The sequence below is a fragment of the Camellia sinensis genome, chromosome 6, assembly GCF_055761805.1.
Source record: "Camellia sinensis isolate YWXY chromosome 6, ASM5576180v1, whole genome shotgun sequence".
Taxonomy (NCBI): Eukaryota; Viridiplantae; Streptophyta; class Magnoliopsida; order Ericales; family Theaceae; genus Camellia; species Camellia sinensis.
The window spans coordinates 112,406,952-112,424,311 of NC_138966.1; the positions used below are offsets into that span (position 1 = coordinate 112,406,952).

General features: G+C 39.3%; 1 protein-coding gene across 1 annotated transcript in view; it reads left to right on the top strand.

Moving 5' to 3' along the window:
- LOC145793502 (citrate-binding protein-like) overlaps nucleotides 1-17,360 on the top strand; it is a 134,275-nt gene that overhangs the window by 102,677 nt on the left and 14,238 nt on the right. The gene's annotated exons all lie outside the window — the stretch shown is intronic.

The window sequence follows — 17,360 nt, forward strand, 5'->3', positions numbered from 1 at the left end:
GTACAAATTTATATGCAAAATGATATGATACTTTGTGATCTTTTCATTTCAAATTAAATCATTTACCATTTTAGCTTGTGATTTCAAGAAATTCCACTAGATATTCTTGTTGAGTTATATATATAATATATATATATATATATATATGCAAAATTCCACCCCCCTTGTCCATAAATATGAGTAAAAAAATTCTCATACAATGGTCCTCCAATTTGACTTAGCTGGCTAGCAATCCCAGTTGGTGACAGAGAACAAGATAGCAAGCCAGAGCACCTTTGATTGCTTGTTCTCCCTCAAGCATGGAACTTTAAAGATAACTATAGGTTGGTGGCTGGTTAAGGAAACTCCAGTTTTTAATCCCCTAAATTCTATTTGTAAGTTATTTATTTATTTTTAAATTAAATAACAAATGATACGTATTTAAAAGATATTCATAATTTAAAATATATGAATCAAATTTATTGTGAGTGCAACTCACACTACATTAAATAGTATATTAAAACTTTTTCTCAAATATCGTTTGATTGAATTTTCAGAATCTATTTCTTGAAAACAAGCATCCCAATGAAGATAGAAAAGGAAGAAGTGTTTCAATCCAAGTTGTACACATGGTTCTAAATAACCATTATACGTATCAGTATCAGTATAAGTGATACTTATTTAAACCCGAGTGTACAATATTTAAGGTTTTTCTGTTCTTTTTCATTTGTCTCCTTATCATTCAAAATGCCTACCTATAGATACTGTCAACCATTTTTCTTTTTAGTTTTTTTTTGTTAAAAAACAACATATGTCCAAGACCTAACATTTTCATAATAATTTCGCCAGCAATGTTTTAAACTAACTTTTTTCGTTACAAAAACTTGCATCCACACCTACATTGAGTGTTCTCATCTCACCATTAGAGAGAGACATGAATTTTTTCTACATTTCCCATGTTGTAGTGCTTGTGGTTCTAGTGGGCTTGCTGACTAATTTCTATCCATTGTTGTGTGATGACAAGCCATATGACCCCAATAGTACTACCCAGCCCCGCACGGACACGGGTCCCTGCGGTGGGTAATCTCCTGCCGTGCCTGCTGTGCCTAGAACGGCACCGTTTAATTTATTTATTTATTTATTTTTCATGTTCTGGCTTTATTTTTTGGCATGATAAATTACACTTTGCCCTAAACCTTAAACCCTAAAATAAAAATAAATAAATTTTAAGAAATAAACTCCAAACCCTAAACCCTAAAATAAAAAAAATAAAATTTAAGAATTAAACCCTAAATCCTAAACCCTAAACTATAAAATAAAAATAAAAAAATTTAAGAATTAAACCCTAAACTCTAAATCCTAAACCCTAAAATAAAAAAATAAAATTTAAGAATTAAACCCTAAAATAAAAATAAAAAAAATTTATCCCTAAACCCTAAAATAAAAAAAATTAAGAATTAAATCCTAAATCCTAAACCGTAAAATAAAAAATAAATAAATTTTATCCCTAAACCCTAAAATAAAATAAAAAAGTTTAAGAATTAAAGTAAAAAAGTGACAAACCAAATGCCATTTCTTTTTTTTTTTTTTTGGTTGGTCAATAAAAAAATAAATAAATTTTAAGAATTAAAGTAAAAAAGTGACAAACCAAATGCCGTTTCTTTTTTTTTTTTTTTGGTTGGTCACTTTTTTACTTTAATTCTTAAAATTTATTTATTTATTTATTTTAGGGTTTAGAGTTTAGGATTTAGTTCTTAAAATTTATTTATTTTTTTATTTTAGGGTTTAATTCTTAAATTTTTTTTATTTTATTTTAGGGTTTAGGGATAAAATTTATTATTTTTATTTTAGGATTTAGGGTTTAATTCTTAAAATTTATTTTTTTATTTTAGGGTTTAGGGTTTAATTCTTAATTTTTTTTATTTTTATTTTATGGTTTAGGGATTAGGGATTAGGGTTTAGGGTTTGAGGTTAAAATTTATTTTTTTTATTTTGGAGTTTAGGGTTTGGGGTTTAATTCTTAAAATTTATTTATTTTTATTTTAGGGTTACAAGTTTAGGGCAAAGTGTAATTTATCATGCCAAAAAATAAAGTCAAAACATGAAAAAAAGAAAAAGAAAGATTAAACGGTGCCGTTTTAGGCACAACAGGCACGACAAGGGATTACCCACCGCAGGGACCCCGCGTTCGCCCCGCACCGAGATTCGCATACTAGTACTCTCTCTCTACTTAAATTTTTTATATATATATATGGAAAATTCTATAGTATATTTAATTGTGTACTTATTTTCTATATTTCATTATGGGTAAATTACATAAATAATGGCCTATATAATTTCAATCAATTCGATTTTGTTCATTAATATTTTATTTTGTGTTAATATGATTCAATTGATAGCAAAAGGTTTTGTTTTTTTGTTGGATTAATCACATTTTTAGTCCTCAAAATATAAATCTCATGTTATTTTGGTCCTCAATATTTAAATTGTGTCAATCTGATCTTATATAATAGGGACTAGATTGACACAATTTAAACATTGGGGACAAAATTAAAACACTTTTATATATTGGGAACTAAATTGATACAACTTCAAATTAGAGACTAAAATGACACAACTCATACTTGAGGGACCATACTAAAATCACACATGGCCTATTTTCAAGAATAAAATTGTAAATTCAGTGCTCAGCTCAGCGAGTTAGCTCACTCAATTAAAACCCAACTCCTATCTTCTTCCCGTGGCTAGCTACTCTCGGTCCTTCCCTCCCATCATTAGATCACCCCAATCCTCCCTCTTAATTCAAATCTAGGAGAAGCCCAAATTCCTCTGCCTGCATGGCTTTAGGATTATGAGGATGGATGGCAGTGACGAATTCACCATTTTGCTCATACAAATATATCACGTGAGCTGTAATGCCTATAATCCTTAAATTGACACTAAAAAATTTAGGAAAAATCAAACTGATTGAAACTATAGGCTCTAAATCGATACAAGAAGCAAAGTATTGACACTACTGACATAATTTTTCCTTTCATTTATCTTTCTTTACTAATATTGCATGCATGAATTTATGTTTCTCAATATGGGTTGAGTCTTGATCCCAATCTTATTGACGGCATAGTAGTCACCCTATCTGTGACCATAGGAGCCCTTACCCATTAGAAAGCCAAACAGGAGGGGTCTAGAGGGGTTTGGAAACATTGGGGGTTTGCGAGGGATCTACAAGTGTTCCCTCAAAGAGGCTCCTCTCCACCAAACCACTTAGGAGTAAACCCCTAACAATCAGGCCACCACCTACTGTGACGCATGCATTTGTCTTTTGTTATATCTAAATCATGTATTTATATGCTGATATTCTTCTTGCAGGGGCTTGACTATTCATCTGGAGTTAGGCAATTCGAAGGCTATGCGTTTGTGCCAAATGGAACCTCTGGTGCAACCATAGCACAGATCCATGGTGCAGCCAATGATCCCAAAGGCACAAGACAATACTATTAAGGATCTTTAATGGGGACATGAGGTACTATAGCCATGACGTAGTGACAACTGATCTGTATGATAAAGGATTTGGCGGCTAAGAATTGAGTATCCATTTCTCTACTACGCCGTCAAAAAAAAAAAAAAAAAAAAAAAAAAAATTCTCTACTATGGATTCTCTCTCCTTCCTTGTTGCTATGTTTGGAGACAGATGCATATGCATGCACAATAGATTCTCTCGATCTACTCTGTCACTCCAAAACACAGTTTTTTCTTGATGAGACGATTAGTACTTAAAAAGGGTGTGATTTAGCTAAATTAAGAACACTGATATACCTATGGTCTACTCTGGTTGTGCCAACAAATGTATCCAGACAATTGGCAACCATAACAATTTGTAATGCCTAATTTTTCTTAAACATTTTGAAGTGTTTTAGTTTATGGGTCTAATGAAAACCTTAAACTCAGTCACAGAACCCCTTGATTGTCCGATCATATACAATAATGAATAGCCTTGCTTGTCGCTAATAATTCCTTATATTTTACTTGCTTGCGCTCTAATCTCTTATATTTTAATTTATGTAAAATTTGGCTTATTTCACCTATCATTTGTTGGTCATATAGATAGGGAAAAAAATAAAATAATATTATCATATCTTTTACATTAAAATATATTTATTGTTTCTATGCTTACATGCCATATGTATTAAATTTGTGTATTTTAGCCTCACTAAAAGAACATTAGAGTAATTATGCAAAATTTATAAAACATATTGTATTTTTTTCAAATCTAAGAAATGGTCAGTATAATTTATCCTGTTTATTTTTCTGTACATTACACACTGTAAATGCCATTAGATATTGACAACAGGAAATTGATGAATCATTAACATAAATATTTATAGTAATGCTACATCTACCGAATTTAGGCTTGCTCGAATTGTTCGAATTTGTGTATGTCGGTTGACACACCGGTCATCCAAGAGGTCATTCGGTTGGTCATCCAGAAGGATACCGATCATCCGGGCGGATGCCAGTTGACACACTGGTTGACAAAGGTGACGTCAGTAGTCATTCGAGCGATCGTCTAACTTACCTAATTCGGATAATTTGGGCAAACCCAAATTTAGTGGATCAATCATTAACATAAATCTTTAACAATTTTCAATAACCCATCTAACCTTAACACCCAGAAGGGAATAGTCCTTCCTAGCTATGTGCAGAATATTCTATGAGATCCATAGTAATTTAGAATACAATACAAACATGAGATTAGTTAGAGAAGAAAACACCCATGCAAATTCTTCTGAAAATTGTCAATATAGCAACTCCCCCACCTAGGTACATATGTGGCATATATTATATTTCATCGTAGGTATATAATACTTGCATATTATTACTTGGGTAAATTATACCTGTAGTTCTTATAATTTATATATTATTTTATAATTTTAATTGGATCAATTTGAGACCCACTATTGGGTAATTCGGCTGGATAACCCCTTGATCTGCTTCCCTTGGGGCCCCCAATTGGATTTAGGGGCCATAATACTCATCAGGTCCACAAACCTAACATATTTTATATTTGTGAGATATATGTATTTTATTTTGGTGTGCAAAGTTCACTAGAATGATCATTCCATGAAAATTTTCATTCGTATATTTGATTAGACTAAAAAAATAATGATATATGCATAACAAATGAAATCATCTTTCACAATTTTAAAGGAATGATCATTTTATAGGAAAGTCTAAGGAATCATTATTCCATTTCATTCTCTCTCGATTCAATACACTAAATAGAGTATCTGTGTTTGGTGTTTACTTGTTTGGGAAGTTGACTATTTTAGTTGATTATTTGATTTTTTAGCTATTTAAGTGTGCAAAAATAGTTGCATTTGGGAAGTTAGTTGGCTTTTTTTTGTAGTTGATTTGATAGTTGTGAGAAAAAAATGAAATAATTAGGGATTGAATGTGATATTTTGTCTTATTGACTATTTTAACTTATTTTATCTTTTAATAAGCTGTTTTAACCTAATCGTCCTCCCGAACACCCTATATGAAATTAGAACACATTGATTGGTGCAATCCACTAAAATTGGGTAAAGTTGACTGCAGTTGAGTTACTAAGGTTGACTAGGGGCTCAATTGTAATGATTTATTAAATTGTTTATCATATGGACTCTTATCTGCATATATTTATTTAATTTTTACAATGATAGAATTTAGGATTATTAAATTAATTTTAAAAAAATTCATTGATAATTTATACACAAAACTAACTAGATTAAAATTTAGATTAATCAAAATAGAATCTATGCTGTTGTGCAATCCGCTTGGTAGAACAAACCACATGTATAAAACAAAATATCTTCAGTTACCTGTCAGTTAAGTTGTGAAGGCTATAAAGATCATCCGGTGAAATCAATGTGAAGTTGCTTGGAAAAATGAAAAATTTGCTTAAGATTTTGAAAGTCTTAAAAGTAAATATCAAAATACAATATTATTTAATTAAGTTTCTGAAAAGTTAATGTTTTCGATCTGAAAAATCTAGAAATCCCCTAGATGTTGATTTGTGATTATGTATCAATTTTAAGCAGTAAACAACAATCCCAATCAAACAATCAAGACAAATCAACACAACGATTTTACGTGGAAAAACCACAATTGGACACCTCCAATTGTGATAAAAAAAAACCACAGACAATAGCTACAAAACAATCCACTAAGAAGATATAAAGGAATTACACAGGTATACTCTCAATTACCTAGCGAATCCACGCCTAAATTGAACCAACCTCTATGTGTCTCTTCCAACCCCATCTTCACCTCGAAATTGTCTTGACGATGAGTCACTCCAGAATCCACCAAAGCTTCAGGCTCAAATTCTTCAGAATCCACCGAAGAACAACTCTCTCTTTTGTGTAGAACAAACAAATAATCCTTTGATATATACTCTTTAAACCATGAGTTGAATACTCAATCAAAACATCAAAGAAAACTAGCAAAATATCCCCAGATATAAACCCTAGAACCCAAGAAGAAGATCTGGGGGAAGTAATCCTAGATTTGGAGCAACTTGCGAATTTATAGAATCTGAAATCGTGAGGTCCGCTCGAGCGTGGGAATTGACGCTGGAGCGGGGACTCTATATGACATGTTCCGCACTAGGGTGTACGCTTGAGCGGGGAAATAGACGCTCGAGCGTGAAAATACGGACTCCAGTATTTTTGCAGACTCACCAAACTTCTGGAACTCAGCATTCTTCGCTCGAGCGGGGGAATGTCCGCTCGAGCAGACAGGCAACTTTGAATGCATTTTTCTTCGGGGGCGCTGCCCCTCAACCCCCTCAAGCTGACCAGGAAGCTTAATCCCTGTCATAATCAGCGAAGTGGTAATCTTGAAAGTATTAACATCACAAACTTCTCTGCAAGGCACAATTCGGGTTGGATTCGCATCTAAAAACTCATAGCCTCACTGAAATAAAAAGTGCGAAAACAAATACAACTTAAAGGAGTTTTGTCAAACGGGGTTGCCAAGAATAAAAACCTAACACGATCGTAAGAATTTTATAAAATGTTTTCATTAGTCTTAAATGATCTAATAATTGAGTCACCTATTATGAATACTCATCTAAACAATATATAATGATTGGGGCATTTAGCAACTTTTGACCACTCAGTAGCCTTGATCAGGAATGCTGTGTACAAAGAAAAAAAAAAAGTTTATGCATACAGAAAGTAATGCTAGTCATTGCATAGATGTGAGATAAAATATTTGTATTTATAATTGCGATAGATGCAAATATTTTATCTTACATCTGTATCTGTAGGGTTGTTAAGTGAATCGAATTGATCGAGCTGGACTTATATTGGCACAGTTACACAAAAAATTCATTTTTTCTATACCTTCTTTTTTTTTTTTTTATACATAAATTATATTTTGCACTCTTGCATTTTATACCGATATTTACTTTAGTTTCCCGTCTTCATATGTCTCGCCTGTGTATCGGGAGGGTAATTCTATGGCCCATTGCCTATGTAGGTTAGTCTTTGATTTTGATTTTCCACGTGTTTGGATAGAAGCTAAAAGCTATGCCTTCATCCTTATTGTTGTTGGTTGCATCTAAGGTCCCTTCTGTTTTGTAATTGCTTTCCTTATCTAAAAAAATAAAAATGTAGTCCTTATGTTTAGTCTAGTGTTAAATTGATTGACAAAAATGACATGTTCGTCTCATACATGAAATATTTTTTAGGACAAGAAAACACAATTAAAAAAAAAAGAGAAAACATTAGAGAGAGTAACATATGTATTAAAGTTACATATATGCCCTTAAAAATGCCCCACATATGGGTCGCATCACATGGCAAAATTTCTTTGCTAAATTTAACATTTAACAAAATAATCACATTACAACTTAATTAAAAATGTAAATAATTAACTATTATAATTGAAGATTTTGGGATTTAACTCGTTTGGGAGCATCATTTTTAGCATAAAAGTTAAATAGTCATTAATAAAATAAAAAAAGCCAACAAACTATATAAAAAAGTCAAAGATTATATTTTCTCTCTACTTTTTGCACATCTTTTCATAAAAAGTTAAAAAGTCATTCCACACATACTAATTTTTTTATAGCGATCTCGGTTGTCCCTTTACTGTTCTGTTGTATTCCGGACTTGGCTCCGTGAAGTGGTAGTGGTATCTATCTTGTTGTCGTCCTTTAATTCCCCTTGATTGAGTTTTAGGATGTTTTGAGGAAGGTTGTTACAGGTTGGTTAGGCCTTGGTTTCAATTCCTTGTTGTTCAGTTTTTAGGCGATTCGCTCGAGCGGGTCTTCTTGCGCTCGAGCGGAGATTGCATACCTCCAGTATTTCGTGTTCCTGCAAAACTTCTGCAGATGTGATTTCTGCGCTCGAGCGGGTTTTCTTATGCTTGAGCGGTGGCGCTCGAGCGGGTCGGTTGGCGCTCGAGCGGGTAGTACTTCCAGAGTATAAGTTCTGGGAGGAGGAAATCTACGCTCGAGCGGACTGGTTTTCGCGCTCGAGCGGAAGTACTTTATTCTTGTGTCTTGGCGCTCGAGCGGGCCTTATTGCGCTCGAGCGTGTCATACGTATATGAGTTATCCGCTGGGTGATTTCAAATCACTTTTTACTTTTCCTTCTCTCTCCTACTTTTTCTAAAAGCCATTTTGAGAGCTCCTCTCTCTAAAATCTTGCCTTTTCTCTAGATTTTGATCTAGCTAGGGTGAGTTCCTCACATTCGGCCTTTGTAATAGTTGTGTTGATCGTCGAGGGCGTCATTTTGATCCGAAAATCTTGGTCTTTGGAGCACTTTGGTTTTGGTCTCTTCTCCATCCGAGCTCTAACTTCGAGGTAGGGATATCCTACTCCTCTTTATGAGCTTTGTCTTTAAATTTTGATATTTTGAGATGTTGGGGTTGGTTTGGTAATTTTGTGAAAGTTTGGGGCTTTTGTGTAAATTTACAAAAGTTGGGGTTTTAGCTATATAAAGCCTAGATGCATGTTTGGCATGGAAAAGTAAAATAAATGTTAAGACATTAATGAAAATGGAACCTAAGGGTTGAAATGTAGATTATGGAAAATGCCCTAACTACATTGATTGATTAATTTGTATAATTAATTGTTGGAAATGAGGCATTAAATTGAGAATGTGGAAATTGGAAAGGGAAGGGGTTAAAGGGTGTAGTTGGATTATTTATCACTCACCTAGTCGAAATGTTGATTATATATCCATTGTTGCATTTATTTTCTGTATAGAAATAACTGCTTTGGGCTATCGGTGGAGGATAGTCGTGATTGTTGTAGACAATGCATGATGATTAGGCAAACGGAAACTAATCACTGGAATGAGTCATTGAGTATGATGATTGAAAGAACACGTTAAATTTATGTGTTGTGTGATGATATGTATAATTATTGTTTATATGCATTGTGTTGTGTTGGAGGAGATAGGGGATGTACTCCACGGTTTAGGGAAAGATAGGGGATGGACCTCTAAACCGGATGTTGTTGGGAGGAGATAGGGGATGGACTCCGTAGATAGAGTTCATATGCTTATCTAGTAATGTGTTGACAGAGGTCATATGCTTGTTATTGGAAGTGTGATAGTACTCATATGCATATCTGTGGAATTGATGATATAGCTTGTATGCTTATCTGTTGGTTTGTGATATAGCTAGTATGCTTATCTATTATGAAATGGGGAAGTGCTTGATATGAGTCATTGTCTCATATGAGTTGTTTGGCCAGGTTCTGAGCCATGATTATAAAATGAGAATTGAAAGGAACTGGAAAAATGAATTGTAACGTGGACTTGTATGTCATGAAACTGTAAAGTGTGATAAGAGAAAGTATCAGTGTTGGCCATCTATCAACTGCTAATCTTTTAGTCACTGTTCATATTTGGTTTAGTGTATTTCTACTGGGCTGTGGCTCACCCTATATGGGAATATCATTTTCAGGTACAGGTAGCATGCCACTTCCAAGGACATAGCTTGGGAGGCTAGAGGCGGACACACTTTTGTTGTCTTATTTCTTTTGGTGTATTACATGTAAATTCAAGCCAAGGGCTTAATGTGTAAATGAGTTAGTACTCTTTTATTGTAACCAAGTGTTAACTTGGAAAGCTGTAAGCCCGTAGGGCATTTGCTTTTGTCGTTAACATGTAATACTTTTTGTAATGGAACTTTGATGAATGGAAGAATGTGGAGTTTTTATCTATCAATGCATGTCTATATTGATGGGTTTAATGCAATTATTTTGAGGGCGTTACAACTTGGTATCAGAGCGTACCGGGTTCGAATACTTTGGGTACGTGGGAAGTGATTAGGGTCACAATGGGTTTGTCTCGCTTGATAGAGACTTAGATGTAGTGTTATATGCTACATGCTTAATTGATAACATGCTTATGTGACTATGTGGGTATGGAATTTAGTTTCTAGGATGTTGATTGGATCCTTGGGTTTCTATGAGTCTTGTTGGAAAGACACTTGATCAATGCTGTTTCTGACCGGAACTCTAGTAACGCCTCGGGCTATCATTATCCGGAGATGAAATTCGTAAGTGCTTATGTGTTTATGTGCTTACGTGGAGTGAATTACAGTTGTCCATGCATTAGGACGTGAGTGTTTAGTTTTGGCACATTTGTGAATGTGCTAACATTCTGTATTACCTTTATTAGGATGTTAGGGCGAGGAAGAGGTGCTAGGCGTGGTAGGCCTGCGAGGCAGGAAGCACCTTTACCGGATGATATTCCGGCAGTGCAGGAGGGTGTTGGTCAGGCCAACGTGGCCGAGCCAGCGGGCCAGCAGGCTATGAGTGCCTTGGCACGAGAGATAGCAGGGGCTTTGGGTATTCTCAGAGCTGGGAATCAGGCAGTTGAGGCAGGGTCTTCTTTCTTGAAGAGGGAGTTCTTCCGGTCTAACCCGGATGAGTTTGTTGGGGATCCAAAGGAGCCACTGAAGGCTGACGAGTGGTTGGAACAAATGAGTAAGACATTCGAGATGCTTGGCATCGAGGACGGAGCATTGAAAGTGACCTTGGCATCTTTCCAGCTGAAGGGAGATGCGGGTCAATGGTGGAAGTACGAGAAGGCTCGTGTTGGTGGTACATGGGAGGCGTTTGTAAATGCTTTCCAGGAGAGGTTCTTATCTGCAGTGGCTAGGGAGAAGCTGAGGGATCAGTTTAGCCGGCTTATTCAGCAGGGCATGTCTGTGGCAGAGTTTGAGGCCACTTTCACTAGTTTGTCCAGGTTTGCACCTGAGTTGGTGGCGTCCGAAGAGCGCCGTTGTTATGAGTTTGAGCAGAAGTTGAGGCGGGGCCTCAAGTTGAGGGTTGGTGGGTCTTACATCCGAGAGTATAGACACTTAGTGGATGCTGCAGCTCATATGGAGCTTATGATGCAGGAGGAAGACGAGGAGAAACACAGAGGCTCCAAGTGGGGCCAGGAGGGTCAGGGTGATGGCAGGAGACAGAGGGGTTATAACCCTCAGCAGTCTCAGGGTGGAGTTGCTAGATCGACCTTTCCGGTGCCGAGTGCAGGCTCGGGGAGAGGTAGTCAGGGAGGCCTGACTTGTTTTGCGTGTGGCCAGCTGGGTCACAAGTCTTCGGTTTGCCCGCAGAAGGGAGGGGGTCAGCGAGCTGCTTCTTCTTCAGCTAGACCTCAGGGCCAGAGTCAGGGCAGGGGCCAGCATTTGTCTTGTTATCAGTGTGGTCAACCCGGGCACCTGAAGAGGTTTTGCCCGCAGTTGAGTGCCACATTGGGAGCGTCTGGTTCTAGGCAGACGCAGGGATTTCAGCCAGCTCAGTCTGTGCAGGCCTCGAGGGCCAATCCGGGAGCTTCGTCATCTCAGTCAGTGCAGCAGTCGTATGCTCCGAGGGGTGAGCAGGTGGATCAGGGGCCTACAGGGTGCGTGTATGCTGTTACCGCGCAGGATTTAGTACCGGCTCCGTCAGTAGTGAGAGGTACTTTTCTGTTTTGCAACTCGGTTGCTAGTGTGTTGATTAACACGGGTGCATCTCATTCTTTTGTATCTGCTGCATTTGCATCTGTTTTGGAATTGGAGTTGGCACAGTTAGCATCTCCTATTTGTGTAGTGTCACCTCTTGGGGGTGAGTTGATCTTGAAACAAGGTGTTAGAGGTTGTGATATAGAGGTCGCCGACCATAGGCTTCCTTTTCCGTTTGTTGTCATGCCCATGAAGGGCTTTGATGTTATTTTGGGTATGGACTGGCTATCGTCATACCGGGCTGTTATCGATTACTACCGCCAGAGGGTCACGTTATGTACCTTGAGCGGGGAGTGGTTCCATTTCTTGGGAGACCGGGTTGGTTGTGTTTTACCACCGGGGTATGATTCGCGAGGGCGAAGTGAGCTTAGTGGTCTACTTGCTAGCTTTGAGAGTGGTGAGTGTGATGAGACCCAGCTTGTGTTGCCGAGGGTGGTTTGTAAGTATTCGGATGTCTTTCCCGAGGATCTCGTTAGTTTGCCACCTCATCGAGAGATAGAGTTCTCTATTGATTTAGTGCCCGGCACGGCGCCGATTTCTATGGCATCTTATCATTTTGCTCCAACAGAGTTGGTTGAGTTGAAAGTTCAGCTCCAAGAATTGCTAGATGAGGGTTTTGTTCGCCCTAGTGTTTCACCGTGGGGAGCACCGGCCCTCTTTGCTAAAAAGAAAAATGGTGCCTTGAGATTGTGTATAGACTACCGGAAGTTGAATCAAGCTACGGTCAAGAATAAGTACCCTATGCCCCGTATAGATGATCTGTTTGACCAGTTGAAGGGTTCCCGTTGTTTCTCTAAGATAGACTTGAGATCGGGTTACCACCAGTTGAGGGTCAGGGAGGAGGATATTCCTAAGACGGCATTCTATACGCGGTATGGCCATTATGAGTTTCTGGTGATGCCATTCGGACTCACCAATGCACCGGCAGTCTTTATGGACTTGATGAACCGGATCTTCCGGGAATTCTTGGATCGTTTTGTAGTCATTTTCGTGGATGACATCCTGATTTATTCGTCTTCAGAGGAGGAGCACGAGGCACACTTGAGAGTAGTGCTTGAGTTACTTAGAGCCCATAGGCTGTATGCCAAGTTTGGGAAGTGTGAGTTCTGGCTGAGGGAAGTCAAATTCTTAGGCCACGTGGTATCCGGGGAAGGGGTGTCTGTTAATGCATCCAAGGTTGAGGCAGTGCAAGATTGGGCACAGCCTAAGAGTGTGTTTGAGATCCGCAGTTTTCTGGGATTAGCTGGGTATTACCGTCGGTTTGTGAAAGATTTCTCCAGGCTAGCTTCGCCGTTGACTAGACTGACTCGGAAGGGAGTCAAATTTGTGTGGAGTGAGACTTGTGAAAAGTCGTTCCAAGAGTTGAAGGTTAGGTTGACCACCGCTCCGGTTTTGATTATTCCGGAGAGAGGGTTGGGTTACGCGGTTTACTGTGATGCCCCACGAGAGGGTTTGGGTTGTGTGTTGATGCAAGAGGGAAAAGTGGTAGCTTATGGCTCACGTCAGTTGAAAATTCACGAGAAGAATTACCCTACACATGACCTAGAGTTAGCAGCGGTGATCTTTGCCTTGAAGATCTGGAGGCACTACCTTTACGGTGAAAAGTTCGAGGTGTTCTCAGACCACAAGAGTTTGAAGTATCTGTTTACACAGAGAGACTTGAATTTGAGGCAGAGAAGATGGATGGAGTTCATTGAGGACTATGATTTTGAGTTACACTATCACCCGGGAAAGGCCAATGTTGTGGTTGATGCCCTCAGTAGGAAATCCATTAGTGATGTAGCTTGTATAGCCATCCGGGAATGGGGGATGTTGGGAGCACTTGGCGAGTTTGATTTGCATCTGAGCGAATCTGTTGAGGCTGCGGCCTTGTTTTTTGTTGTTGCGCAGCCTACACTTGTGACTCAAGTGTTAGAGGCGCAGAGAGGTGACCTTGAGGTAGAATCCCTCCGAGAGAAGATCTCAAGTGGGAAGATTGAGAAGGGTTTGACGGTGTATCCCGACCAGAGTGTGAGATACCGAGACCGTTTGTTTGTGCCGGAGTCTTGCCGAGAGGAAGTACTCCGAGAGTTTCATCATTCACGTCTTGCGGTGCATCCCGGAGGTACTAAGATGTATCGGGATTTGGGTCGCCAGTTTTGGTGGCGGGGTATGAAGAGAGATGTGGCTGTTTTCGTATCGAAGTGCCTTACTTGCCAGCAAGTGAAGGCTGAGCATCAGAGGCCAGCGGGTTTGTTGCAACCCTTGCCTATTGTCGTGTGGAAGTGGGAGCATGTCACTATGGACTTCGTTGTAAGTCTTCCGAGGACTCAGCGGGGTAGTGATGCTATTTGGGTGGTTGTAGACCGGTTGACTAAGTCGGCGCATTTCATTCCTATGCGAGTGAGAGATTCGGTAGACCATCTCGTCGACTTGTATATTCGGGACATAGTGAGGTTACACAGGGTCCCAGTGACGATCGTCTCAGATAGAGATCCTCGTTTTACTGCTAGGTTGTGGCAGAGTTTGCAGAGTGCCTTGGGCACTAAGTTGACCTTTAGTACGGCCTATCATCCTCAAACTGACGGGCAATCCGAGCGTACTATTCAGATCCTTGAGGATATGCTTCGAGGTTGTGTCCTTGACTTTAGTGGGACGTGGGAGAGGCACTTGCCATTGGTAGAGTTTGCCTACAACAACAGTTTTCAGTCTAGTATCGGTATGGCACCGTTTGAGGCCTTGTATGGCCGACCGTGTAGGTCTCCAATTTGTTGGGTCGAAGTAGGTGATGCACCTTTGTTGGGTCCGGAGTTGTTTAGGGAGACGACGGAGAAAGTTGAACTTATCTGTAGGAGGCTTGTTACAGCCCAGAGTCGCCAAAAGAGTTATGCCGACCGTAGGAGGAGGCCTTTGGCATTTGAGGTAGGTGATCATGTTTTCTTGAAAGTATCACCTAGGCGAGGTTTGATGAGGTTTGGGAAGAGTGGGAAGTTATCCCCTCGGTTTATTGGTCCTTTTGAGATCCTTGAGAGGATTGGAGAGGTTGCTTATCGTTTAGCGCTACCGCCTCAGTTATCCGGAGTTCATGACGTGTTTCATGTGTGTATGCTTCGGAGGTATGAGCCGGATCCATCGCATGTGTTAGATTGGACCGACTTAGAAGTAGATGAGGATGCCTCGTATGAGGAGAGACCGGTTCGGGTCTTGGATAGGCGGGATCAAGTCCTGCGTGGCAAGACCATCCCTTTGGTAAAGGTTTTGTGGAAACATCACGGGGTGGAGGAAGCCACTTGGGAACGTGAGTTGAAGGTCCGCGAGAAATATCCGGACCTGTTTGTTGATGAGTAATCTTGTATTTAAACTTTATAATGTGGTTGGACTTAAGAACTTTATATATGTCTTAAGTTGTAAAACATTGGTAATGTTTTGGTTTAATGGAAGTATGTTGTAGAACTTGCCTTGGTATGGGAGTTGATTATGATATTGCATATGTTGGCTATATTGTAGAATTGGAGCTATATCATGTATATTGATTATGATATGAACTGTGAACCATATATGCTGAAAATGGTTGGAAATGGACGAAAATTGCATGTTGTTAATGCACTTGTAATATTTGTTGTGAAATGCCTCTTGAAAAGAGATGGAATTGACCGGTAATGGGTCGGGTTGTTTAATATTACGTTGTCATATTATTGAGAATGCATAAAACTTGTTTTTGAAAAACTTGTGTTTAATTTCGGGGACGAAATTCTTTAAGGGGGGGAGGTTATAGCGATCCCGGTTGTCCCTTTACTGTTCTGTTGTATTCCGGACTCGGCTCCGTGAAGTGGTAGTGGTATCTATCTTGTTGTCGTCCTTTAATTCCCCTTGATTGAGTTTTAGGATGTTTTGAGGAAGGTTGTTACAGGTTGGTTAGGCCTTGGTTTCAATTCCTTGTTGTTCAGTTTTTAGGCGATCCGCTCGAGCGGGTCTTCTTGTGCTCGAGCGGAGATTGCATACCTCCAGTATTTCGTGTTCCTGCAAAACTTCTACAGATGTGATTTCTGCGCTCGAGTGGGTTTTCTTATGCTCGAGCAATGGCGCTCGAGTGGGTCGGTTGGCGCTCGAGCGGGTAGTACTTCCAGAGTATAAGTTCTGGGAGGGGGAAATCTACGCTCGAGCGGACTGGTTTTCGCGCTCGAGCGGAAGTGCTTTATTCTTGTGTCTTGGCGCTCGAGCGGGCCTTATTGCGCTCGAGCATGTCCAGGTTTTTGTTCTTGGAGCTCGAGTGTCGTGTTCTCCGCTCGAGCGGGTCATACGTATATAAGTTATCCGCTGGGTGATTTCAAATCACTTTTTACTTTTCCTTCTCTCTCCTACTTTTTCTAAAAGCCATTTTGAGAGCTCCTCTCTCTAAAATCTTGCCTTTTCTCTAGATTTTGATCTAGCTAGGGTGAGTTCCTCACCTTCGGCCTTTGTAATAGTTGTGTTGATCGTTGTAGACACCCCATTTTTGACCGTCCTCAAGACTTGGATGTCACCGTTTGAACACTCGGTGATCATCCATGTTTGTGTTCGTTTGGAGTTCCCGGAGGCCTCGGCTACGCGCCTTGCCTCAGGATCTCCGAACTCGACCGTTTAGTGTCTGGTTTTGCACCAAACACTTGCATTTTGCCTTTGAGAGGCAAGGTAGGGCTTGTAGACCATCCCCACCCACCACCGGCAGTGGCTAGAGGCCACCGGCTGGTTTTTGCTTCCACCGGCAATGTATATTGCCGGTCGGCACTGTTTAGTGCTGGTCGACACTTTTTAGTGCCGGTCGGCACTCTTTTTGGCCAAAATGGCATTTTTGGCCGGCCGACTACTGTGCATCTGCTTTTGCAGATATTTTAAGACAGTTGTCATGCTTTTGCTCCCCTCCATACACGTGTATGGAGGGATCTCCCTCTTATGAAGCTTGTCTTGTAAGCTTTACAAGACAAGAAGCTTCTAAAAAGAGAGGGGCTCTCTCTTGTTGCTAAGGTTAGAGACTTGAGATATTTTAGAGGGTTTAGACAGCCATTGTTAGGGTTTGAGCTCTGGTTTTAGGGTTTGAGTTATATACACATCCTATCTCTATATTACTCTTGTGTGTGTTTTAGTCCATACTATTGCACACAAGCACCTAGTGTTTCACCTTCCTCTTGAAACTAAGGTTCTAAGGGCTTCTTCTTGAGGTTCTTGACTGGTTTGGAGCCTAAGGAAGGCCATTGGAGCATCATTGTTGAAGAGGACTTCAAAGGTAAGAATCTAGCCTTTTTATTTCCCAATCTTGCATTGTATTTCTACCTATCTTAAAATCGTTTTTGAGCTTAGTGTATAATACAAAAAAGTTCTGTTTTTAGGCCCTCTTGACTATTTATTAAGAGTG